A 26,895-nucleotide genomic window follows, 5' to 3' on the forward strand; every position below is an offset into this window, starting at 1 on the left:
TCTACTAAAAATACAAAAGTTAGCCGGGCATGGTGGCATGCACCTGTAATCCCAGCTACTCAGGAGGCTGAGGCAGGAGAATAGCTTGAACCTGGGAGGCGGAGGTTGCAGTGAGCCGAAATTGTGCCACTGCACTCCAGCCTGGGCGATAGTGAGACTACATCTAAAAAAAAAAAAAAAAATGAGAGAGAGAGAGAAGTAGAGAGAGAGAGAAGCAGAACCATCAGATGTTTCTTTTGGCTTAAAGTACTCTGTGAAGAAATTCTTGGGACACTAAGGATACCATGATACCATGAACTGAGAGATTTTGGGAACCTCTGCTTTAGAAGCTGGAGGTAGCATTCCTTGGGCACAGTACTGCCTTGGGATTGGCAAATCCTTTTGATGGTGCATTTAGGTGTGGCAAGACAGCTCTTAGAGTGGGATCGGGATGTGCTTGGAGACAGAGGGAACTAGATCGAGCTGCCCGATAAACACATGCCAGCCTGGCAGAGTGTAGTGACTCATGTCTGTAATCCTAGTGCTTTGGGAGGCTGAAGTGGGAGGATTGCTTGAGGCCAGGGGTTTGAGATCAGCCTGGGAAACAACAAGACCTCTACAAAAAAAAAAAGAAAAAAAAATTAACCACATGTGGTGGCATGCACCTGTAGTCCCAGCTACCTGGCAGGCTGAGGTAGGAGGATCACTTGAGCCCAGGAAGGTAAGGCTACATTGAGCCATGACTGTGCCACTGCACTCCAGCCTGGGTGACAGAAAGAGACTCTGTCTCAAAAATAAATTAAATAAATAAATAAATATATAGTGGCCATGACATTCCTAGAAAGACAAGGGCCTGGGAATAGGTAGAAGCCAAGGGAAATGAGAAATGAGAGGGGGCCCTGGAGCTGGAACTGGGGGAGCAAGATGGCCTCTGAGAAGTTCCTGATAGTGGTGTCACTGATGTGTCTGATGTTTAGTTGTACTTATTTGCTGGGCCCTTGTCATCCTTCATATCTGCTAGCTCCTTGCTAGTCAAAGTGTGGTCTGGGGATCAGCAGCATCAGCATCACTTGAGACCTTGTTAGAGATGCAGAATCTAGAGCCCCACCCGGGACCCAGAAACAGAACCTGCATTTTAACAAGCTCCCCAGGTGATTCTCACACACGCTCGCATTTGAGAAGCACTGGGCTAGTTGACATATTCTCAAGCGTGGCTGACATTGAAATATCCAGGGAGCAGGCTTGGCATTAGGATGTTTAAAAGTCCTCCAGGTGTTTCTAAAGCCAGGTTTCAGGAATTACTTGGCTGATACAAATGTTTTGTGATGGTGCTTTGTGTGTGTGTGTGTGTGTGTGGTGGGGAGTTCTGGGTCAGTTGGCACCAACACAGGAAACAATTGAAATATGTGGGCCATGAGAGAGAGATCAGGAGATAAGAGAAATTAGTGACATGAGAGGTACTCCTCAGGTGTTAGGAAATAGGGTAGAGTAAACCAGGTTTTCCACCATATGTTGGATAGGGGTTCAAGTAAATTTCTATTTAAAAATTACAAATGGGCTGGGCGCGGTGGCTCACGCCTGTAATCCCAGCACTTTGGGAGGCTGAGGAGGGCGGATCACAAGGTCAAGAGATCGAGAGCATCCTGGCCAACATGGTGAAACCGTGTCTCTACTAAAAATACAAAAATTAGCTGGGCATGGTGGTGTGTGCCTTTAGTCCCAGCCACTCGGGAGGCTGAGGCAGGAGAATCGCTTGAACCTGGGAGGCAGAAGTTGCAGTGGGCCGAGATCGCGCCACTGCACTGCAGAGCGAGACTGTGTCAAAAAAGAAAATTCCAAACAGGATGACCCCAAGCCTGCAGGACTTGGAGACATCTAGGTGGCTGATACTCAGTCACAAACATAATTGGTCACAAGCCTGATGAAATTCACAGCAGACCTTCAGATGTTATGCACTCAAGTGATATCCACAAATCCACCTAAAGAAATGCTATATTCAGACATTTGGCATCAATCTCCATCAAACAAAGACAGTCCAAGACAATGGGTTCCAAAAACACTTTCCTAAGACAAATTCTCCATTTGCCTTTAATATCAGTCATCCCAGCCCTTGGAATAGAGGAGCAAATGATACCAGTGGTACCCTACCACAATGCACTAAGGTATTACTCTCACACTCCATTTTCTCCCTCTGTCTACATCACTAATAACTCATTGATTTCTGGTGCAAGCCCTCCTGGGAGAAAAAGTCTACTCTTGTACCTTGGAGCAAGTTACTTAGAGTAGGTATTGAGGATAAAATTTGGAAAGTTAGAAAAGCTATTAGAAGGAGATCCTTCTAGTTGAAAACACAGCCTGGCCAAGTCAATGATGCTATTTCATCTCCCCAAACTTGCAGGTCCATAGCTAAGGAAGACAATTTAGGCTTGGGCTAGAGGATGGGAAGGGGCAAAATTACTGATGCCACAGCCCAGAGAGGTATTCCAGTAATCTGAGGGTGAGGACCACATACCTGGTTCAGGGGTGTACAGTGTTGACAGCTGTGAGTGGATGCCTGGAGTTCTGGTGTGTCTTCTAGCACAATGATACCTGAGACTCTTGCATCATTGGGAATAATAAAATGGGGGTGGATAGATATGAAATTATGATGGCAATAAGCAATCAGCTAATAGCTTCATTGATGGGACAGATTAAAGATGACTGCAAATCCTTTGGTCCAGGGTTGGGATATAGGCAGCATGTGTATTGGAATGCTGATAGTCTGAGGCCATGAAAAGTCCACCTGCAGTAGTGGTAGGAGGAACAAGCCTCACTTTCTTCAATGTGTGTGACTGCTCTTGATTCCCTGGGTGGCCAGTTCCGTTCACGTGGTTCTTTGGTCCACTTGACTGTGGGGTGGCTCTGTGATTGCTTGACCAATAGAATGTAGTGGAAATGATGCTGTAATCATTTCCAGCGTCTTCCAGCCTTAAGGAACTGGCAACTTTTATTAATACTTTCTGTCCCTTGGAATACTTGTTCTTGCAACCCATCCATCATACAGTGAGAAATTCTAAGCTGCCCCATTAAGAGGCCCACATGGTGATAAATTGGGGTCTTACATACAGCCCTGGCTGTGCTCCTAGCTGACAAACAGTAGCAACTTGTCACCAGGTGAGTGAACCACTTAGGACTGCATCCTGCAGCCTCAGTTGAGCAATGTGGAACAGAGTAAACCATCTCAGCTTAGCCCTGCCCAAATTGCAGAATTATGAGCAAAATAATCCACTAGGCTTTGGGCTGATTTGTTCCAGATTACTGGAACAGAATTTGGTACCAGGGGTGAGGTGCTACAGCAATGAAAGCTTAAGACATGTGACTTTGGTTTTGGGTCTGAGTGGCAGGGGGAACTTGGCAGGCCTCAAGGAAACTTTTAGGGAGGGTTGAAGGATAGTGAGGAAAACAGTAGGGGAAGCTAGAGGAAAAAATTATGCTTGGTATGTAGTGGTGGGAAGTTCAGCAAAACTCACCTGAAGTAATGCGGGAAATTGTAAGAACTCAGAACAATTTAAGGGCATGTTTTATAGGTCCTTTAAGAAACTTCTAGGGCTGGTCCCATGGAAGCCTCACACATGGTAGACAAAGGCTGCCTTGAAAAGAAACATAAGTGTGTTTTTTGGTCTAATAAAATTGATTATAAATGGATAATGCAAAACATTTTAAAGAATTTTACCAGCTTACATTAGCAGATTTGGATCCAGTGATTGTTACATTCTGGTACTGAGCCCCTGAATTACTTCTTTGAGTAAGGCATTATACCAAAGCAATTGATATTTGGGCTTATAAGGTGTATGTTTGAAGAACTACTAATGTCAAAACCAATATTTCACGGTCGACAAGAGGACATCAAAACTGGTAATCCTTATTACCATGACTGGCTGGACAGAATACTCAATGTAATAGGATTTCCTGCAAATAAAGACTGGGAAGATGTAAAAAAGATGCCTGAACATTCAACATTAATGAAAGATTTCAGAAGAAATATGTATACCAACTGCAGCCTTATCAAGTATATGTAAACCATATATAAACCATATGTAAACCATATACTTAAAGTAAGTTAAACCAGATAGTAAAGCATTCCACTTGCTTCAGAAGTTTCTTACTATGGACCCAATAAAGTGAATTACCTCAGAACAGGATCCCTATTTCTTAGAAGACCCACTTCCTACATCAGACGTTTTCACCAGTTGTCAAATCCCTTACCCAAAATGAGAATTTTTAACAGAAGAAGAGCCTGATGACAAAGGAGACAAAAAGAACCACCACCAGCAGCAGGGCAATAACCACACGAATGGAACTGGCCACCCAGGAATCAAGACAACGGTCACACACAGGGACCCCCGTTGAAGAAAGTGAGGCTTGTTCTTCCTACCATTACCTCAGGTGGACTTTTCATGGCCTCAGACTATCGGCATTCCAATCCACATGCTGCCTATATCCCAACCCTGGACCAAGCACATCCCAGCCGAAGAGCAGCATAGGATACTCAGCTACCTCCCAGCAGGCTCCACAGTACTCACGTCGGACACACGGGTACTGAGCTGCATCGGAATCTTGTCCATGCACTGTTGTGAATGCTGCAGGGCTGACAGTGCAGCTCTCCGTGGGAACCTGGTATGGGCCATGAGAATGTACTGTACAACCACACCTGCCCAGTAGCCAAGTTCCTCCACCACTTTTCACAGATTGGGGTAGTGGCTTCCAGGTTGTACCTATTTTGGAATTAGACCTGAAAAGAAAGTTCTAGCACAGTTTGTATTGTGGATTTGCTACTTCCATAGTTAACTTGACATGGCTCAGGCTGACCAATACATTTTTTTTCAGTGACAGTCTGTAGCAGTTGAAGCTGAGAATGTGCTAGGGGCAAGCATTTGTCTTCGTGGGTCATGAATTCTTTCAGTGTAACAACATTATCTGACCAATAGTACACACACAGACACAAGGTTTAACTGGTACTTGAAAACATACAGTAGGTGTTAACTCAGTGAAATAACCAAGACTCAAAATGAGATTATTTTGGTACGCCTTTCTTGTTAGTGTCTTATCAGTGAGTTGATTCATTTTCTACATTATTCAGTGATTTCTGACCAAGAATATTGCTTGAATTTTTCTGAAAGTACAAAAAGCCACATAGTTTTTTTCAGAAAGGTTTCAAAATTCCTAAAGATTAATTTCCAAATATAAGTTTGTTTTTATTTTCAATCTATGACTTGACTGGTATTAAAGCTGCTATTTGATAGTAATTAAATATATTCTCATTGATATAAACCTGTTTGGTTCAGCAAACAAACTAAAATGATTGTCATAGACAGTGCTTTATTTTTCCTGTTGGTGTTGCTGATTTGTGAGCATGCTTTAAGGTGAAAAAAGCATGAATGTTAACTTCCTTAAAAAGGTGCAGCATCTAATTCAAATATTTTTGTCCTAATTTTAATGCTAGTTGATGTAGTGCTATTAAAATTTTGTTCAACGTGGACACAGACAGGGCAACAACATACACCAGGGCCTGTTGGGGGGTGGGAACTTAGAGGACAGGTTAATAGGTGCAGCAGACCACCATAGCCCACATACACCTATTTAACAAACCTGCACGTTCTGCACACGTATCCCATTTCTTTTTTTTTTTAAGAAATAGAAAAAAATAAAATAAAATTTTGTTCACTGATTCTTCCTTTTTAAAACTTGTTTGCATGTTGTTTAGGATGCCCTTACTTCAGCAAAGGAGAAGGAATAGGAGGGCCTTAGAATTTTTGAGGAAAAAAAAAACCTATAACATACAAACAATGTACTGTATCAAACTATTTTACATGAATGACACAAGTATTCTGAATAAAAAAATAATTGAACATTGTTAAAAACAAGGTGTCATGTAATTTATTTTTCATAAATAAAAAAATTATAGTGGCTTAGACTGAAAGGAACAGAGAATTTAAAAAATTAAAAAGAAGCCTCAGTATATTATTCTATATATTTGATATGTGCCATATTTGCCATAATTGGATGAGGCTTTTGGGACCCTTGGGAGGTTGTGAGTATATTTTGCATAATGGAGGAATAGAAATAATTTGTACCCAAAAGACAGATTGTGATAGATGCAAATTTGTCGACATTTATCCCATCGAGAGATGTCCTATATGTTCTACTCTTGAATCGGTGCAGGTTCTGTGAATGATCGATAGAATATGGCAGAAATGAAGCTTTTGCCAGTTTCTGGGCCAACGTCTTAAGAGACTGTGAAGTGTCACTATTCCTCCACTCTTCTGTAGGTTGGGATACTTGCTCTTGGGATCCAGCTGCCATTCTGTAAAGAAGCCCATGCAGCCCGAGAAGGGGCCATAGGGAGAGGAATTGGGGCCCTTGGTCAAGAGCTCCCTGTCAATTGTAAGCACCAATTTGCTGGCCACTTGAGGGAGCCATCTTCCGTGTGACCCTCTGGTCTCAGTTACACTTCCTGACACTGCGGGAACGCAGAGAGATGTCCTCATTGAGCCCTGCCCAAACCACAGATCTTGAACAAAATACACGAGTGCTTTTTTTTTTTTTTTTTGAGACGGAGTCTCACTGTGTCACCCAGGCTGGAGTGCAGTGGCATGATCTTGACTCACTGCAACCTCCACCTTCCGGGTTCAAGTGATTCTCTTGCCTCAGCCTCCGGAGTATCTGGGATTAAAAGCATGAGTCACCACGCTCGACCACGAGTGCTGTTTTCAGCTACTGTTTTGGGATGGTTAGAAATGCAACAGTAGATAGCAGAGATATTTTGATTTTTGTAATTTTTTGCTGTAACCATCTTCTACTGCATGAAATTATCTAAAACATTTGAAGGAGGTAGAAAAAGATGAGGTGGCTGCACATCCACTTCTACAACAAGCTGACCACAGAAAGTAGCCATGAGTGAGAGGGAAGGGCCAAAGACTAGGTTAAGTCAGGGAGTGAAGTTGGACTCAGGGAAGACTTCTGCTCTTTTTCATTCTTCTTAACAATCAGGGAGTCCAGGCAGAAGTGGCCTGTCCCATCTCTTCTTCCGGGTGCTCATTTAGACTCAGCTAACATCTCTCCCCACCTCCTCCCTGTACCCCTCTTCTTTAACACATGAAGGACCTTCTGGAGACTTCTCTCAACTAAGCCCCACCAAGGGCTTACGTCTGTCTATGGCCCCTTGGCTACTTGATGATTTCATGTTCTTTTTTTGGGCAAATATTCCTTAATGTTTTTAATTTTTAATTTGTTAGGATCATTATGTTTCATAATGCCAAAACAGATGGTCAACTTAGGGAAAAAAATGTATAAAGTAGTTAGGAACATATGTAACAATGAGTACTATGATGCATATTTACTGAGCACATAATACATGTTAGGTACTCTCTCTCTCTCTCTGTGTATTGCACTTAACTCTTACAACAACCCTAGCACACAGATAAAGGAACAGGGGCTTTGAGGCTGAGTAAATTGCCCAAGGTCCCATGGCTGATAAGTGGGAGAGAGGCTGTAGTTTTCTGTCCCAAAGGCCATGGTCCTAACTATTATACTATGCATCATCTTAAGCACTATGAATGTTTAATGTCTGTCCTTCCTGTCTTTTATGTGTGTGTATTTATAAATATAGAGGCATGCATGGAAAAATTCATTTATAACCTATTTTTGTCACTAACAGTATATCTCCAATGCCTTTCTGTCACAAGATAGCCTTCTACAGATTATTTTTAACAGCTGCATGACGTTCTATTGAATGTGTAAAGATATGCAGAAAACCTCATGCTCTTTTCAGCCATTACAGGAGTTTTTAGTAAGGGGAGACCCATCTTTATTAGGAGAACTTCTTGTTAGTCTTCCCTGGGGATTGGGACTCCTCAAATTGTACCAAAATAACAAAATATGGTCATTAAAATGTGTTTGAAAGAGAGTTTGTCCTGTTTATTATCCTGGCCTTTGTTTTGGTGAAGTCTGATATAGGTAAGGAATAAAGATTGGGCAGGAGTGGGGGAGGAGGGCTGAGTAAAATAGTTTTCAATAAGGAGGGATGAGACTGGAGCTAGTCAAGTTTTGGTTGGAAGTAAGGAGTGGGTGATGGAGGAAGGTGGAGCAAGGGAGGGAGAGGAGAAGAGAAAGAAGGGGAAGGGAGAAGAAGCCATCTAGGATCTAGCGGTTTCCTGACTAGACTGAGGCATGGAAAAAAGGGACAAGTGAGTGACGGGGTCATAAGTTGTTTTCTGTGGGGCCACACTGTAAACCCTCTCCACCTCTCCTACAAGTCTCCAGCATCTTCTATATTTCTAAGACGTATTTGAGTCCAAGAGGTCCCTCTTTGGCATGGGAAGCTCGAAGGTGAGGAAAGAGGACAGCTTCCATGTGGGTTATATATGGACATGCTGCAATTCATTGAAGAGATTTCATATAGTTGGACATTAGGTATACCCTGTAAGCTCAGCAGTGAGGTGAATATTTCTTTAGAATATAGCCTGTAAAGAGGATTCTAGGTTAAAGAGTAGGCACAGGACAAGGCTTTTAGTATATTTGAAAACTTTAGAAATGGAAGCGTTTTTAGGGGGCAAGTTGTTGTCTTAATATGTCATTTTTCTAGCTTGTGTGACATCCTTTTGAAAGCAGCAATTCTGGCCTTTGTGAGAGATTGTGAACGCCTGCAGGTGTGTGGACCGGTGCATCCCTTCCTTACTATATGCATGGCCCCAGCTGGGCCCAGCAGAGTGCTGTTACAGAATAATTTTCAAGGGCTGTGTCTCTAACCTTTGGTCTTGTCCCCCATTGTTGTAGATTTGGCCAATTGACTTCATAAGTGCCTCTTATGAACACAGATGTTGGCAATGGAAGTTGAGGACCAGTCAGTGGTTGTTTTATTGAACACACAGGGTAACTCCCAACACAATGCTGACCTAAGAGAATTCCAGCCACTCTGATTCTCAGTCTCTTTATATCTGAAAGGGTTCTGTTCCACTTTTTCCCAGATCAAAATGTCCCTGCAGCTACTCAGCAGAGCTGTCACAACTTATAGGTAGAAGAGGTGACAGTCCACAAACAAAGGCACAGGACGAGAGTGGTCTGGGTGATGCTTCCTGTGGGGGAAAAGGTGATGATGGTGCATCTGCACACCTCTGTTCATAGGTAAGTCTGGGAGGAGGTGATCTCCCCTTTGGTTGAGGTGTTGAGGCGTCTTGTTAGAATGGCACTATTCCATGATCTGATGCATTCTGTGGGTATTTTGTGGTATGGCCACTGCAGGTACCATGCTAGGAACAATGCCAGACACTGCCTGCTTAGCCACAGCATGAGTCACATGAGCATTTGTGGGCTTTGTGAACTAAAGTTATTGAACTGAAGTTATCTGAAAAGGAATTTAGGGAAAGGGGACTTTATTCCAGTGAACAGTTTGCAAACCAGGGGGAGACAGCCTTCAGTGTAAAATGAAGATATGTATGCCCCAAATAACAAACGGAGAGTTTGTCTTTTACAGAGAAAGTTTCCACCCAGGTTCCACTTATGCAAATGAAGGATGCAAACTTGCTTAGTTCTGATTTGTTTACACTTGCTGAATTCGGATTGGTCCGTGCAGGGTTTTCTGGGAACTCCAAATACATGTATGACCTCTAGTCATACATGGCGAATGGCCTCTTGGCTCTAATTTGAATTTAGGCCCAGTTAGTCACCAGGATTAACCTTTTTCAGGGTTCACAGCTCTGAACAATGGACTTAGACCTGCAGGACATAGTCTGTTCCTAACTCTGGGACTACCTGTGCCTTTTGACTGTGCCCAGTGAGCAGCTGTGGCTCTGGGCCCGGACCCACAGGGCAATGAGGCACAGAGGTATGCATGGAGCAGGTGGTCCTTGCTGAGTGATCATGAAGATACACTTATATAGAGCAGCACCTTTCCTTCCAGTCTTTGTGATTTAACTCATTAGATCATTATAACAAGAGTCAGTCCTCTATTTAACCCATGAAGCACAGGTGGAGTCCAAGCTTAGTTTGCGAAGGATGAGCCAAAAGGATTCTTCTTTGTAGAGCCAAAAAGGATTCTTCTCTTGTAGACCTCAAGCTCAGCTCTCTCCATGGGCCCTGGAGTAGGTGAGAAGGACTCTGTCTTCCAGAGCCCACTGCCAATCATCTACATTTTCCGTTAGCCCAATTCTAGGACATTGCTTTACCAACTGAAGGGTGAGACCCATCATAAGTTATAAAAATCAATTGAAAAACAAAAAGGTACAGAACAGAAAATGAAAGATGAGAATCTATTAAACATAGTGATGTTACTGGAAAAGGGGGTCTCAAACCAGACCCCAAGAGAGGGTCCTTGGATTTCACACAGGAAAGAACTCAAGGTGAGTTGCAGGGTGCAGTGAATTGAGATAGTTTATTGAAAGCTATTCCATTACAAAGTAGAGCATCGTCAGAAAGCAAGTGGAGGAACATGCCATCATTAAATTCTTCTTATATAGGAATCTTGTCTATATAAAGACTAAACTAAGCTGTGCCTATGTGTGGGTGGGCTGACAGCATGAAAAAATTTATTCTCCTATTGATTTAAAGAAAACTATCCTTGACATTTTAGTGTGTTTAAGTACATCAAAGTATAACTATAATTATCTTGAAAGCATATATTTTTATGGGTATTGGGACATCTGGGCTTTCTGTTGTTGCAGAAGTTTGTCCTTGCAGGAATTACCAAGCCGCTTCCTTAGCTGTAAACATCTTAGGGCCATGGGTCGTGACTGGCAAGGATGTGTCTTGCTAGTTTTAAGATGGGCTTGATTTGAAAATGGTGTCCATCTGGCTCTCCTAGGCTCCTGCTTTCCTAACAGTAAGGGTAAGTGCTATGTTACGAAATGTCATTTCTGCCTTTAGCTTGCAAACTCTTGATGGTGAAATTCTCCTGTCTCTTTTCAGTGGGGTATTCTGCATCCATCCACGTCTTCACAAGGAGCTGAAAACAAATTGGATGGAAGCAGCTGAGTTTTATGGGACATGCTAATGTTTTAATGTCATTTGGTGTGGAATTCAGATGTCCAAGCAACATTTTACACTACAAATCTGCAACTTTAATAATCACTCAAAGTACCTGAACCTCAGTGCTTTCAGACAGACTTGGTATAAAGCCACCACCTCTTTCTATTATGGCAGCCCTATCCTGAGGACACAAATTTCTGCAGTGCTTCTGGCATATCTCTGATTAAACAAATGTCAACAAGGTTAAAACAAACGTCATCTCTGATTTGTTTGTTTTAAAGCCTGGATTTACTCATTGAATATTTCACTCCTACTAGCATGTCTTGTAGTAGTTTTCTTCAGGGACCCTAATTATTGCTGTTAAAAATATGTGTGCAGCTACATTTTTTTTATCAATTTGCAATGAAAACTTTAATTGAATAATCTATTAGTGTTATTATTTGAAAGTGAAATCTTTTCTTTTTGCTTTCTTGTTCTCACACATAGTGCAGACAGTTTCCACACGGGCTCATAAAGGGAATGATTCTGCCTTGTGTGAATGTTTTGCCTTTATTGTTAATTGCACCATATTGTGACTGGCTTCTTGACCCTGTTGTAACCAAGCTCATAATGTACATTATTTCTTATTTTGCACTTGTAGACACTTGAGGAAGTTCCCATTCTTTGTTTCTTCTTGCTTTTGTTCCCTGTGATAACTTTTTCATGCAGACTTTTTTTTTTTTTTGAGACCGAGCCTTGCTCTGTCATCCAGGCTGGAGTGCAGTGGCATGATCTTGGCTCACTGCAACCTCTGCCTCCCGGGTTCTAGAGATTCTCCTGCTTCAGCCTATCTAGTAGCTAGGATTGCAGGCGTGCACTACCACGCCCAGCTAAATTTTTCAAATTAGCCACCCCACCTGGCTAATTTTTGTATTTTTAGTAGTGACAGGGTTTCAGCCATGTTGGCCAGGCTGGTCTCGACCAGGTCATCCACCCGCCTTAGCCTCCCATAGTTGCAGGTGCTATTCTGAGCTCAGGGCTCTGGCAGCCACAAGCCCAAGATGTGGTCCTCAACATGTGGCCATTCAATGTCATGGCGCCCTCTACTGGTCCTGGGAAGCGCAGCTCTGCCAGTAGCTCCAGCACGGCACAGCTGTTAAGTCGTGATGTTCTACAGGTGACCAAAGGGCAATCCCTGGACTCCTTAGCAGCTAGGTCCTCTCTGTAGCAGGACCCAGGAGAAGGCAGGGGCTAAGGATGGCTCTCTTAGACATTTGTGATGAACCAAACGTGTGCATTCGTGAAACTTCTGTGAGCAAGCAGGTGAGTAGAGTTGGGTTATAAAAAGTCTTAGGGTCTCACTACAGAGCTGGACTTGCTGCGTAGGCGGCGCAGAGCCACTGAAGAGTTCGACTGGGGTAATGGTGTGATTAGGTTTGCGTTTTAGGAGGATTTCCTGGCCAGAATGAGGCAGGCAACCCAGAGCAGGGAGTGGCTAGAGGTGGGTGTGCAGTTATGGGCCAGTAATCCAGGTGATCAATGGTGTCTCTGAGCTTCAGGTGGGGGTGCCACGTGTCTCCATCTGCTCTGTACCTTTGAGACTGGCCTTATGGGCTGCCTTAGTGGTCTATTGTCCTCTATCTCCTGGTTGGGCTCAGGCAATGGGAGATCAGAGAGAGGAAAGACAGCTTGGTTAGAGTGCACCCACACCCCTTCAGGTTGGCAGTGGCCACATTCCCGTATACAGAAGCTTCTGTCAGTGGCCCTCCCACAGCCCCAGCTTTCTCAGTGGGCCAGCCACCTCCCCATCCCTTGCTCCTCCTCCTCCAGAGAGGGTTGTGGATTTCCACTGTCAGCAGTGCCTGGAGCTCCACCATCTCCTGCTGCTTCCTCTGGACCTGCCTGCAGTTTTATAAATAACCTTTCCTTACATTACCTCCAGCATGCACCTTTTGTGTGTATACTCTGCCCCCTGTCAGCACCTGACTCATGTCAAAGAGTTTGAATTTTTTTCTCCAGGCAACGGGAGGTCATTGGAGGGTTTTAGACATTGAGAGCAGATGTGTATTGTGGAAATATCTGTCTGACTGAAGTGACCAGGATGGTCCAAAAGAGCAAGAATTTGAGGCAAGCAAACCATCAGCAGGCCAGCAGCAGAAATCCAGGTCATAAACAGGGAAGCTGAGGCTCACAGGGTTGGATCAGGGAATGGGAGAGGGAAGCCAAACAATTCCATGAGCATGTCAGTTGCACATATTACTTGGTAACTATTTTTATTTTTATTTTTATGTTTTGAGACAGAGTCTCGCTCTGTCACCCAGGCTGGAGTGTAGTGGCATGATCACAGCTCTCTGCAACCTCTGCCTCCTAGGTTCAAACAATTCTCCTGCCTCAGCCTTCTGAGTAGCTAGGACTACAGGTGCGCACCACTACACCCAACTGATTTTTGTATTTTTGGTAGAGATGAGGTTTCACTGTGTTGGCCAGGCTAGTCTCAAACTCCTGACCTCAGGTGATCCACCCACCTCGGCCTCCCAGAGTGCTGGGATTACAGATGTGAGCTACTGCGCCTGGCCGGTAGCTAATTTAAAAAAGCTGTAAATTTAATGTTTTGGGTTTTTTTCAGGCCACAAAATGATTATGTTTAAAAAATGTCAATAGCATCAAAATGTTCTGCTTTTTCCTGTCTTAAACCACTCCCCAACATTTCCCACACAAGCTGGGCTAAGCCAGCTGGCCCCTTCATTGGTATTAAACCTGGATCTTTCTGGAACCACTGTTAAATCTCTTAGACTAGTCTAAGAGATATATGGTCACTAGCCTGTATAGTGTCATCAAAGTATAATGTGACCACCTACATGAGCCACATAGGTAATTTTAATTTTTTTTTTTGTAGCTATGTTAACAAAAATGGAAAGAAATAGGTGAAGTTAATTTTTCACATATATTTTATTTAACCTAATATTCAAAGTATTATCACTTCAAAATGCAATTCATATAACATTGTTGAGACATTTTGCATTCTTTTGTCGGTACTAGGTATTTTTTATTCTTAAAATATTTAATTGACAATTAGATTATATATATTCAATGTGATGATTTGATTTAACAAGCATCTCATTTTCTCTACTCTCAGGCTCTGGCAACTACCATTCTACTCTGTTTCCATAAATTTAACATTTTCAGATTTCATATGTAAGTGAGATTATGTGGTATTTGTCTTTCTCTGTCAGGCTTTGATTTTACTTAGCATAATGTCCTCCAGGTTTATCCAGGTTATCACAGATGTCAGGATTTTGCTGAATAATATTCCATTGTATATATATATATATGTACCTCATTTTCTTTATCCATTTATCTGTTGATGGACATTTAACTTGTTTCTGTATCTTGGCTATCGTGAATAATGCTGCAATGAACATAGGAGTGCAAGTATCTTATTGAGATACTGATATTATTTGAATGTATTCCCTGAAGTGGAATTTCTGGGTCATATGGTAATTCTATTTTTAATTTTGTTAGGGAATCTCCATACTGTTCTACATAATGGCTGTACAAATTTACATTCCTATGAATAATGTACAAGGGTTTCCTTTCCTCCACACCTGGCCAACACTTATCTCATTTTTTAATAATAGCCATTCTAACAGGTGTGAGATGATAACTTGTTTTGATTTGTGTATTTCTCCGATGATTAGTTATGTTAAGCAGCTTTTCATACATCTCTTGGCCATTTGTATGTCTTCTTTTGAGGAATACCTATTCAGGTCCTTTGCCCATTTTAAGAAAAAGTCAGGTTATTTGGTTTTTGTTACTGAGTTGTGTGAATTACTTACATATTTTGGATATTAACCCTTTATCAGATGTCAATATTTTCTCTCATTCCATATGTTGTGTCTTCACTCTGTTGATTGTTTATGCTGTGCAGAAACTTTTCAGTTTGATATACTCTCACTTGTTTTTGCTTTCATTGCCTGTACTTTTGATGTTATATCTGAAAACTTACTGCTAATGCCAGTGTCAAAGAGCTCTTTCCCTATGTTTTCTTCTAGGAGTTTTATGGTTTTAGATCTTACATGTAAGTCTTTTTTTATTTTGAATTAATTTTAGATTTTGTGTAACATAAGGGTCTAATTTCTTTCTTTTGCATGTGGATATCTAGTTTTCCCAACACTATTTATTGAAGAGACTTTCCCCATTGTGTATTCTTAGTACTCTTGTCAAAGATTAGTTGACTATACATGCAGGGGTTTATTTCTGGGCTGTCTATTCTGTCACATTGACCAATGTGTCTATTTTTTTCCCAATGCCATACTGTTTTGATTATTACAGCTTTGTAATAAGCTTGAAATCAGGGCATGTACTAGGTCTTTGAAATCTGCTGTGTGTTTTATTCTCAGAGCACATCTGAGTTTGGACCAGTCTCATTTAAAGTGCTTGATACTCACCTGTGGCAAATGGCTGCAATGTTGGGAAGCACAGTGTTAGACTTTTGCAGAGACTGCAGACAGACAATTTTCTGTTTTTTTTTTCCACCTTAGTTAGAGAGACAAATGAAAATATAAACTCACACAGTCCTCGCGTTACCACTGCAGTCCTAAAACTGGCCCAGGGCAGACACTTGGATGTTGTCATTTCTTTCCTCAGCTCTGCAAAGCCCAGCAAAGAAAAGCTTTCAGTCTTCAATTGTCCCCATTCCTCACCTAGTGGCTTGTGTTTTCACAGCCAGAGTGGAGGGACTGGGGAAGACAGATAAGAGAGCAGCTTGGCCAGCTCTTGGAAGATGGAATATGCAAGTGGAAAATGGTCAGACTGTTTATATAAAATAACTCTGATCCACAATCTGCAGGAATCAGCTCAGGAAACCCACTCATTATCCATAATAGCCAACCCAGGAAGCCTACTACCAGAAAGTCAGACTTGCAGGAAGTGAAGACCACTGTTTCTAGCAAACAATCCAGGGAGCCAGTCACTCCTGGAATAGTCAGTCAAAAACGGCCAACACTTGATTAATAACTGATAACTGCCCTAAATTTTTTGTTCCCTCTACCAATGCAGGACCAACCAGAGAAAGCCGAACATGCTCCTAATCAATCACACAGGAGTCCCCATTTCTAGTTAGCCATCTGCAACTCACCCACATCTACAGCTGCCAATCAGGGCATACATGAAGACTTCTCTTCTTTCTGCTATGAGGCTTTCTACCCTGCTTACTTCTGAGTCTCTGCCAAGCAAGTAATGGTGGCTGACTCCCTTGTCAGAGCAAGCTCTGGATAAATAGTCTTTGTTTGTTCTCATTTGGGTGGTCTTTGTTTATTTCCACACCCAGCAGAGGGTAGAGTTGAAACCTTTACCCAACTTTAGGCATCCATCCATCTCTACAACACAGGCCTCACCCCTTCTGCAGCCAACAGCCTGATGTTTTTCAGCAGGTGGGTTCCCCTTCCGTTGACAGCCCCACCTGTGGTCTCAGCCTCCCAGAAGACTCACAGTCAACTTGAGACCATTTGTTCTTGGACTTCACTTTCCCTAGTCATATTCATCTCCTGGGTTGGAGCCATAATTACCCTAAACACAGGCTAAGCTGGAGCTGCTCCATGCCTTAGACTGCCATTTCATCGCATGGCATGGCCTTCATCAAATGATTCCATCTGATATTTTAAAGAGAAAATCGAAGCCAGCAGGTGGGCACAGCCTCACATTTACCACCAAACCTTCTGCCTGAACCATCTTGGCATCTGTCCCTCCTCCCTCCCTCTTGTTACACTGGGGGAGGTCCCTCTTCTGTTCACAGTTTCTGCTCTGGATTCTGAGTCCCAATCATCTCAGCCTTCCCAGGACCTTTACACCATGTTCTCTTCTGAATATTGGGTGCTTCTGTCTGAACTGGATTCTTCCTGTAGAAATTTAAAGCTCCATGCTTCTCATAGTTAAAAACAACACAACAACAATATCTCTTTACCTATGTTCTTACCTGAGCTGTGGTCCTGGCTCCCCACCCCTTTCAACCCAGGTGTGAAGAGTGGTTTCTGCTGTCTCAGTTCCTTGTTGCTGCTCACTACTGGCCTGCCCTGTGCCCTCCTTTTCACTTGTTCAGCCTTGGTGAGGGGAACCAGCTGAGGGAGAAGAAAAGGAAAAATCTGATAGGTAGACAGTTAAGGCTAGTCTTCAGAGAAGCAGCCTGCCTGAAAAATCATAGCTACAGGCAAAGATAGAGCAGCCTGGGGAAAACTCAGGCTGCACCTGAATAGAAAAGCAGCACAGAAGCCTTTTGTTCTTTGTATGATTAGTGAGCTTCCAAAAAAAAAGTTTCCTCCTCTTCTCAGATATGTACATGGTGGGCTCCATGGGAGCTTACACAGGGAGGGGATGGGGGCTTGCCTAAAACAAACCCATAGTTATACAAACAAGAGAAGCTACACTTTATGCTTACCCGGAGACATCCCACAGCTGCATAGATAAGGGAGAGTTATACAGACAGTTTTACAGGTAAGAGAAGTTACTCAAACAGCTGCAGAGATGAGAGGAGTTTCTTATAAAAGCTTTTGGATTCAGCTGTCAAAGTGGCAACCCACTCAGTCTCCCCTCTCCACTGCAGAGAGCCTTCTTCTTTCACTTATTAAATTTTTGCTTCAACCTAACCCTTTGTGTCCATGCTCCTTAATTTTCTTGGTCTTGAGACAATGCATGCAGACAACATCTGAGACGATGAGACCATTGACCCTGACCTGTTTCACAGCCACTCTCTTTAGATACACACGGTGGATGTTTTCAAATGGACATTCTAACATGACTCAACCTCCTGGCAGCATTTATAACAGATCTCCCTCTCTCCCACTGAGCCCTGCCCTGGGCAGGGTGAGGGTCACTCTCCCGGATTCCTTCCACCTTCTTTGGTAGCTCCTCCATTTTCCTTGTCAGCCCATGGGCTGAGCCACTAAAGGGTGCAGCTTGTCCAGCTCAGTTCTGGGCATCTCTCCACTCTGCCCTTTGTTCCTAAGTAATTACATTCATGCCCTTTCTTAAAAGATTATTTATAGGCTGTTGGCTTCCCTGTTTGTATCCCTACCAGTGCTTGTCTGAGTTCCAAACAGCTATATGATCTTCACAAAGCTCATTCTGGGAAGAACATGTTATTATTACACCCATTTTCAGTTGAGAATTTACATGCCCACAATCATACAGCTGGCAGCATGGATTGCTGGCCAGGCTCTGTCCCTATCAGGGTCCTCTGGAGTCTCTGAGAAAGCCCTGAGATGCTCAGCATGGAGGTACTGTCTCCTTGCTGCTGCTCCTCGCAGGTCAGGCAGGATCCTGATGAGAGTGTGAGATGGTATGAGGGCTGCTGTGCAGGTAGCACAGTTGGACTGGCTGGTGGCTGAGTGAGGGAGGGAGTTTGGTAAGAGAAAACTAAGAGAAAGATCAGTTGTATAAACTTGGAAATCATCAAATATGTATATTTTTCATTCGTGGAAAGAGAAGGAAAATCGGGAAAAATTGGAATATGTACTTTACATTTTTAGCACCTCTTAGAGATCTAATATCACTGCATTCATTTGCAAACATAAAATATATTACCTATGAATTATAATAAGGAAGAATAAAGCAGAACATTTTAGGCTTTGGGCTGGTAGAAGCTAGATTTTAATTCGTTATAGTTGTTAAACTTCCCTACAGATTCTACTTTTTTGAGAACGTAAGTCTCATGTGTCTAACCTCCATTTTAAATCTCTTTTTGGGCAATATAACATTTATTTAAGTTTTTTTTTTGCTTTCTCTCATTTCACTTAGTTTGTGAAATTTTAAGGACACAAAAGCCATGAGACTATTATTCTCACCTCTCGGCTTTAACTGTCAATATATTTTTAATTAAAGAAAGGAAACATTACAAGGGTCTCTTCTGGCTCTCATCCTCTTTTCCATCTCTTGTCTCCAACACCCTTCCCAGAAACAGCCGCTATCATGAGTTTAATCAGTCCTTTCTGCTTGTTAAAACATCCAAATACATATTCAGTTGCATTTATGTATATAACTATGTGAGATTTTGAATATTTAAAAATGTATGTAGGCATATATTATTTTTTAGTCTTGTTGATGAATAACTGATGCACAATGAAATGCATACATTTAAAGTGTACAATTAGATGAGCTTTGATCTATATATATATATACCCATTAAACTATCCCCACAATCAAGATAATGAATATATTTGTCATCCCTCCAATATTTTTGTGCTATTTTGCAATCCATCCTTTCCTCCCTTCTGCCCCATCCCTAGGTAACCACTAATCTGCTTTTCTGTCTGTAGATTAGTTTGCCTTTTCTGTAATTTTATGTAGATGTGATCATACGGTATGTAACTTTTGTGTGGCTGCTTTCACTTAGCGTAATTGTTTTCAGATTCATCCATGTGGTTGCATATATTAATAGCTCTTTCTTTTTTATTACTAAGTAGTATTTCATTGTATCAGTATACCACAATTTTTACGTTCCAGTCATCTGGTAATGGACATTTGGCTTGTTTAAACTTGGGGCTAGTATAATTAAGGCTGCTATGAACATTTGTGTATACGTCTTTGTGTAGACATTGCTTTTATTTCTCTTGTTTGATTGTTGAGAAGTGGATCATACAGTTTGGGTATATTTAACTTGAAAAACTGCCAAATTGTTTTCCAAAGTGGCTGTGCCATTTACACAAAAGCGCTTAAAAGATTTATTTGTGTCACATCCTGATCAACACTCAGTATGGTCAGTCTTTTAAATTTTAGCTGTTCTAGTGGGTATGGAACACACATTCCAAAGTGCATGTTAGGTTCATTGCATGGTCCCAGTCTGAGTGAATGTGGGTGTGTAAGTTCTCCCTGCGGTAGGATGGTGTCCTGTCCAGGGCTGGTTTCTGACTTGTGCGTGAACTGCGATAGGTTCTGGTCACCCAAGATCCTGAACTGGAACAAGTGGGTTGTAAAATGAATGAAGGAATGACTTGTAATTATTATGAAATAAAATTTTGGGCAAGGTGCTGCTGGCTCATGTCTGAAATCCCAGCATTTTGGGAGGCTGAGGCAGGAGGATTGCTTGAGCCCAGGAGTTGAAGACTAGCCTGGGCAACAAAGCACAACTCGTGTCTCTACAAAAAATAAAAAAAAAAAGATAGATGGGCATGGTGGCACACACCTGTAGTCCCAGCTACACTGGAGGCTGAAGTGGGAGGATCTCTTGAGTCCAGGAGGTTGAGACTGCAGTGAGCTATGATTGCACCACGGCACTCCAGCCTGAGAAACAGAGTGAGATCCTGTCTCTAAAAAATATCATAAAGCATTTATGATAATCATACAAATGCATAAGATATGATGTGGTACAAAAGTGCTTAGCGAGCCCACCGTGTTTTCTTGTTTGCTGTGTGGTGGTAGGAGAGGCTCTTTGAAATTTTTGTTTTGCAAACATTTATTTCTTGACTTAACCCACTTCCACTATGACCACCATAACTCATTGATGACCAAAAATCCGGTAAATAATGATTTTACTTGTTTTTATTTATCTTTCTTAAATTCTGTATAACTCATTTATTTTGATATTTAATATTAGAAGTGTTTTGTGCCTTTATTTACAAGTTTGATGATGTCCTTGTGACCAGAAACATGCTGTAAAACCTAACTCTTCTTCTCCCACCTGGGCGACAGAGCGAGACTCTGTCTCAAAAACAAAACAAAGTAAAACAAAAAAACCTAACTCTTTATATCAATTAGCCTATGGTAAAATTGGTTTCACTGTACATCGTTTTGCTTAAAGTCAAAGTTTCCAAGAACCTGGTGACATTAAGTCAGGACTTACTGTAATTTGATAACTTATATTTATGTTGGTGTGTGCATATATATGTGTCTGTAAAACCATTATGGCTATATACATATGATGGGTAATGAGCATGTCCATCACCTCCTAAGGAATTCTCATTTCCGTTTGTAATCTCTTCCTGTCTCCAGGCAGCCACTGATCTTCTTTCTGTCACTATAGAATAGCATGCAATTTATAGAGTTTTATATAAACAGAATCATACAGTATGTACTTTGTTTTGATCTGGTGTCTTTCACTCAATAATAATTTTGAGTGTCATTCATGTTATCACGTGCATAAGTAGTTCTTCTTTTGTATTCTAAGTAGTAGTCTATCATATGGATATACCATGATTTGTTTATTCATTCACTTGTTGATGAAAATTACATGTTTACCCATTAAGTTATCAGTTCTGGATCTTTTTAGTTCCTTGCGGGGATCCAGATATTCACCTGGTATCATTTTCTTTCTGCCTAAAGGACTTCCTTTAACATTTCTTGCAGTGATGAATGCTAGTGATTAATTTTTTCGCTTTTGTATTCCTGAAAATAAGTTTTTATTTCATCTTTGTTTTGAAAGAAATTTTCACTAGGTATAGAATTATGGATTGATAGTTTGTTTCTGTTGCTGCACTTGTGTTTTTTTTCTATTTGTAAATCTGCTGTCATACTTATCTTTATTTCTGCGTATATAATGGATATTTTGTTCTGGTTGCTTTTAAGATTTACTCTTTATCACTGATTTTGAACAATCCGATTCTGATGTTCCTTCATGTAGTTTCATCATGTTTCCTGTGCTTGGGTTCTTTGAGCTTCTTGGATCTGTGATTTCATAGTTTGTGTCAAAGTTGTTTTGCTGGAGGGCTCAGGAGGGTCTCTGGATGCTGGTGAGCCTCCAGCCCCAGCCAGTGTCCAGGTTCTTGACACCATCACGAGAAAGAATTCAGGGACGAGTCAGAGTGAAGTGAAAGGCAGGAAGTTTTTATTGCAAAGCAAAAGTAGACACTTAAGAGAGAAGTATTCTCTCTTTTTATTTTGAAGTTCTGGGGTACATGTGCAGGATGTGCAGGTTTGTTACATAAGTAAATGTGCGCCATGGTGGTTTGCTGCACCTATCAACCCATCACCTAGGTATTAAGCCCAGCATGCATTAGCTATTTTTCCTAATGCTCTCTCTCCCCCACCTCACCCCTGACAGGCCCCAAATGTGTGTTGTTCCCCTCTCTGTGTCCCTGTGTTCTCAGTGTTCAGCTCCCACTTATAAGTGAGAGCATGCAACATTTGGTTTTCTGTTCTTGCATTAGTTTGCTGAGGATCATGGCTTCCAGCTCCATCCATGTCCCTTCAAAGGACATGATCCCATTCTTTTTTATGGCTGTATAGTATTCCATGGTATATATGTACCGCATTTTCTTTATCCAGTCTGTCATTGATGGACATTTAGGTGGATCCCATGTCTTTGCTATTGTGAGTCTACAAGGGGCTTAAACAAATTTACGAGAAAAAACAAACCCCCATTAAAAAGTGGACAAAGGACATGAACAGATACTTCTCAAAAGAAGACATTCTTGCAGCCAAAAAACATATGAAAAAAAAGCTCAACATCACTGATCATTAGAGAAATGCACATCAAATCCTCAATGAGATACTGTCTCTCATGCTGGTCAGAATGACGATTATTAAAAAGTCAAGAAACAACAGATGCTGGCGAGGTCGCAGAGAAATAGGAATGCTTTCACACTGTTGGTACGAATGTGAATTAGTTCAACCATTGTGGAAGATGGTGTGGGGATTCCTCAAAGATCTAGAGCCAGAAATACCATTTGACCCAGCAATCCTATTGCTGGGTATATACCCCCCAAAATAGAAATCATTCTATTACAAAGATACATGCACCCGTATGTTCATTGCAGCATTATTTGCAATAGAAGTGCTCTCTCTTAAGAGAGAAGGGCATGTTTTAAGAATGAATCACACACAAGAGAATTTTGGTTTCTAGTTTTATGAGCGTTTCTTTAGTTAGGAAGTGAAATAGTCATAAGGTATTCTGGAAAAGGACAGGATTATAGGGACCTCCCAGTTATCACCCCCTTTCTCCTTTGTTTGGATTTGCCCAAGAGTCATGGACATGTCTCCTGGATCAGCGTTTTGGCTGTTTTCTCTCCCTTATTTTAGGTTTACTGTTATCCTGTGGTTTCTTTGCCTATTTCCTGTTTTAACTGCTGTTTGGGTCTTTCCAGCCTCCTGTGACTACCCAGTGCTATTCCTATCTCAGTTGGAAATTTAAAAATCATGATTTCTTCAAACATTTTTTCTGCCCCTTATCCTCTGTTTAAAAACAAATAGAGGATAAGAGCTAAGTCTCTAAAGTTATTTTTTCTCTCTGTGTTTTTGTTTAAGATAGTTTATACTGTGCTGTATTCAGGCTCATTTTTTTTTTATCTTATGCAATGTGTAATCTACTTTTAATCCCACCTAGTGTATTTTTATCTTAAATATTGTAGTTTTCAACTCTAAAAGTCCATTTTGGATCTTCTTATATCTTATACATCTCTACTTAATATGTTTAATCTTTCACTTTTTGAACATATGGAGTACTTAGTAAACTGTCCTTTTCTGTTAATTATAGTATCTTTGCAAGTTTGGGTCAGTTTTGAAGTGTTGATTTATCTCCTTTTTATGGGTTATATATATATATATGTATATATATATATATATATATTTTTTTTTTTTTTTTGAGATGGAGTTTTGCTCTTGTTGCCCAGGCTGAAGTGCAATGGTGTGATCTCGGCTCACTGCAACCTCCTTCTCCCAGGTTCAGGCGATTCTCCTGCCTCAACCTCCTGAGTAGCTGGGATTACAGGCGCCCACCACCACGCCGGGCTAATTTTTATATTTTTAGTAGAGATGAGGTTTCACCATGTTGACCAGGCTGGTCTTGAACTCCTGACCTCCGGGTGATCCACCCACCTCAGCCTCCCAAAATGCTGGGATTACAGGCATGAGCCAATGTGCCCGGCCTTATGGGTCGTATTTTACTGCTTCTTTGATGGCCTAGAAAATTTCGATTGAATGCTAGACATTGAGAATTTTACCTTGTTGGCTGCTAGATATTATTTTTGTATTTCTAGATATTAATATTTTGTGTTTCTATAACTAGTCGAGCTATGTGCTAGGATGTGATTAGGTTACTTGAATACAGTTTGATCCTTTCAGGTTTTCTTTTAAGATGGGTTAGGTGGAGCAGAACAGCATCTATCCCTCTACTAAGGCAAGACACTGTGTACTCTACCAATGCTCCATGAAATATGAAGTTTTCCCACCTGACTGGTGAAAACAGGCACTGCTCCTGGCCCTGTGTGAGCACTGGGACTTTTCTGTCTCTCTTTAATGTGTTTATGCTCTTCTCTACCTTCTTTAACATATAAAATAAATTAATCATAACCATTTAATGTCTGCTAATTTTATCATATGTATAATTTCTAGGCCTGTTTCTGTTGATTGCTTTTTCTCTTCATTATGAATAATATTTTCCGGCCAATTTTCAAGGCTGGTAATTTTTTAATGGATGCCAGACATTTTGAATTTAACCTTGCTGGGTTTGATCGTATTTTAATATTTCTTTAAATATTCTTGAATTTTGTTCTGGGACACAGTTAAGTTACTTGGACACGGTTTCATTCTTTTGAGGCTTCCCTCAAAGCTTTGTTAGGCAGGTCCAGACAGAGCGGGCAGGATTTAGTTTCAGTTAATTTGAACTTATTATTGAGGAAATATTCATTTGAATACTCCATATGCATTACAAGGTTGTTCCACTCTGGCTGGTGGAAACATAAATGATTCCTGTCCTTAGGTGAGCTTTGGACATCATTCCTTCTGTTCTTTTCCACATATTGAGTAATATCCTTACATGTATGCACTGATCAGTACTCAGCTAGTGACGTCAGGGGAATCTTCTGCAGGTCTCTGGAGCTCTCGCTCTCTCTCTCTCTCTCTGTAAAGCTCTCTTTTTCCCTACAACTCTCTCCTCTCTGATACTCTTGCCTACATATCTGTGTTAGTCTTCCTAAATTTTCAACTTGGTTTCCTCAACTCAGGTGAACGCCAGTCTCTGTTGGGTCCTGCTTCCTTGTGCTGCAGCTATGCCCTTACTATGCCCCTTAGTAAACTGGGGCAATTGTAAGACTCAGCTCATTTCACTGCTTTTCTCAGACACGACTATCTAGTGCTGTCTGTTATCCAATGTGTAACAAACAATGCTTTGTATATTTTGTCTGATTCCTAAGTTGTTTAATGTGGAAGGGCGTATCTGAACCTTGTACTTCATCTTGGCTGGAAGTGGACAGAAGTCAATCTAGCCTTTGACTTTTGCCACCTATGTAAGAGTCCACAAATAATAGCATAGTGTTTAAGAGCATGCGCTCTGGTTACTAATTTGAGTATCATTCTTTTTTATTTGTGTAACCTCTCCTTAATCTGTACCAGAGAGCTAATAATTATATCTCTTCACATAATTATGACAGGGAGCATTTGAGCCAACTCCTAAAAACATAATTAGCCTAGTGCCAGACCCACAGAAGTACCCAACAAATGTCAGCTTTTATTAATAATTAAGCACTTTTACATGATTGCTCTGGATATTTTTCAAAAAGCATCTTAGTATTTTGGTGGATTTCTAAAATGCCATTACTGGGCCAATGCTTGGCTGTTTTAATTTTTTTTCTAGTCTCTTGTCCTTGGATCTTTCAAATCTGTAGCTATTAATACATGGCAGGCAGCCCTGCACACCTATGGCCACATTTCCACCTGTTGCCTTCAGCCAAGCAGAGACCACATTAGTGCATCCGCTGACTGTGCTCCTGGTTAGGAGGGAAGGGGGCAGGTGATCCATGGAAGGACAGGGGCTAGAAAATCAAGTGTGAAACTCAGAGTCTTAAGCGAGTTTGTCAGCTTGGTCATTGGAAGATAATCCTCTGGTGGTTCCCAGCCCAGGCTGCACATCAGAGTCACCCAGGGGGCATGCCATTGGATAGTAATCCCCATCTAGGAAAGTGTGATTTAGCTGTAAGAGGCAGAATCCTAGGATCTATACCCTTTAAGCACCCTAGATGACAGCCAGGTTTGCCTTCTAACAATTCCTCACACCTGGTAGCACCTTGGATCTCTGTCTCCCAAACCCCATCTCAGGATCACCAGGCAAACTTTGAGAAATAGCAATCCTGAAGCTCCATTCTCAGGGATTCAGGTGAACAAGTGCTATAGGTGATTCTGAAGAGCAGCTTGAGTTGACATCCATTTGTATAGGACAGAGTTTCTCAGGCTTTAACTTGCATCAGAATCACCTGGAGGACCTGTTGAAATAGATTGCAGGGCCCCATTCCCAGAGTTTCTAATTCATACATAGCTCTGGAGGACCTGATAATTTAAATTTCAAACAAGCTTCCAGTGATGCTGATGTGCTGGACTGGTGGACGGCACTTTGAGAATGACTGGTTTGGAGTTTTAGAGTTCACAAGGCACTTGCACCTTCGTTTTCTCTGTTAACCCTGAAGTCAAACCTGCAAGGAGCCACAATGAGCCCTGACTTACGGGAGCAAGAGATAGAGGCTTAGGTGAAGTCACTTACCCAAGCTTTTCAGTCCTTCAGCCAAGAACATTCTCACACTGACTGGGCGTGACAGCATCCTGGTGCAAGGAACTCAGCTTAAGGTGCTAACACTGCAGGTGGCTGTGGATGAACTCGGCCCTGTTACCTGTTACCAGATAATCCAGAAATCTGCTTTCTCCCAGAAACTCAAGCTAGGAAATTCTCCAGATTATCCTGTTGGTGAATGTGGCTAAATCCTGGCCACCTTCCCAAGGAGTCTGTACTGCCGCTCCTGGTAGGTTCCACCCAAACCCTCCTGGGCCCCTTGAATCCCCTTCTCTGTTCCAGCCCATACCAGAGGCTCATTCATCCTTCATGCAGTCAATAGGGTGCATTGGAGCCTCACTCTCTGCACCCTGGTCCAGGAATGTCTGTCCTGTTTGCATACCTGGAGGCTTCAATGCAGCCAACACTGGCTCACTCTGAGAGGTGAGAGAATTACTGCTGTGTCCCGGCCC

At 41.7% G+C, this 26,895-nt stretch overlaps 1 protein-coding gene and 1 pseudogene across 2 annotated transcripts in view; both read left to right on the top strand.

The window, feature by feature from the left end:
• The window catches only part of IL36G (interleukin 36 gamma), a 65,922-nt gene that overhangs the window by 10,046 nt on the left and 28,981 nt on the right, over nt 1–26,895 (top strand). The gene's annotated exons all lie outside the window — the stretch shown is intronic.
• Nucleotides 3,659–4,561, top strand: LOC129029982 (cyclin-dependent kinase 8-like; annotated as a pseudogene).

The sequence above is a fragment of the Pongo pygmaeus genome, chromosome 12 (genome assembly GCF_028885625.2).
Source record: "Pongo pygmaeus isolate AG05252 chromosome 12, NHGRI_mPonPyg2-v2.0_pri, whole genome shotgun sequence".
Classification (NCBI taxonomy): Eukaryota; Metazoa; Chordata; class Mammalia; order Primates; family Hominidae; genus Pongo; species Pongo pygmaeus.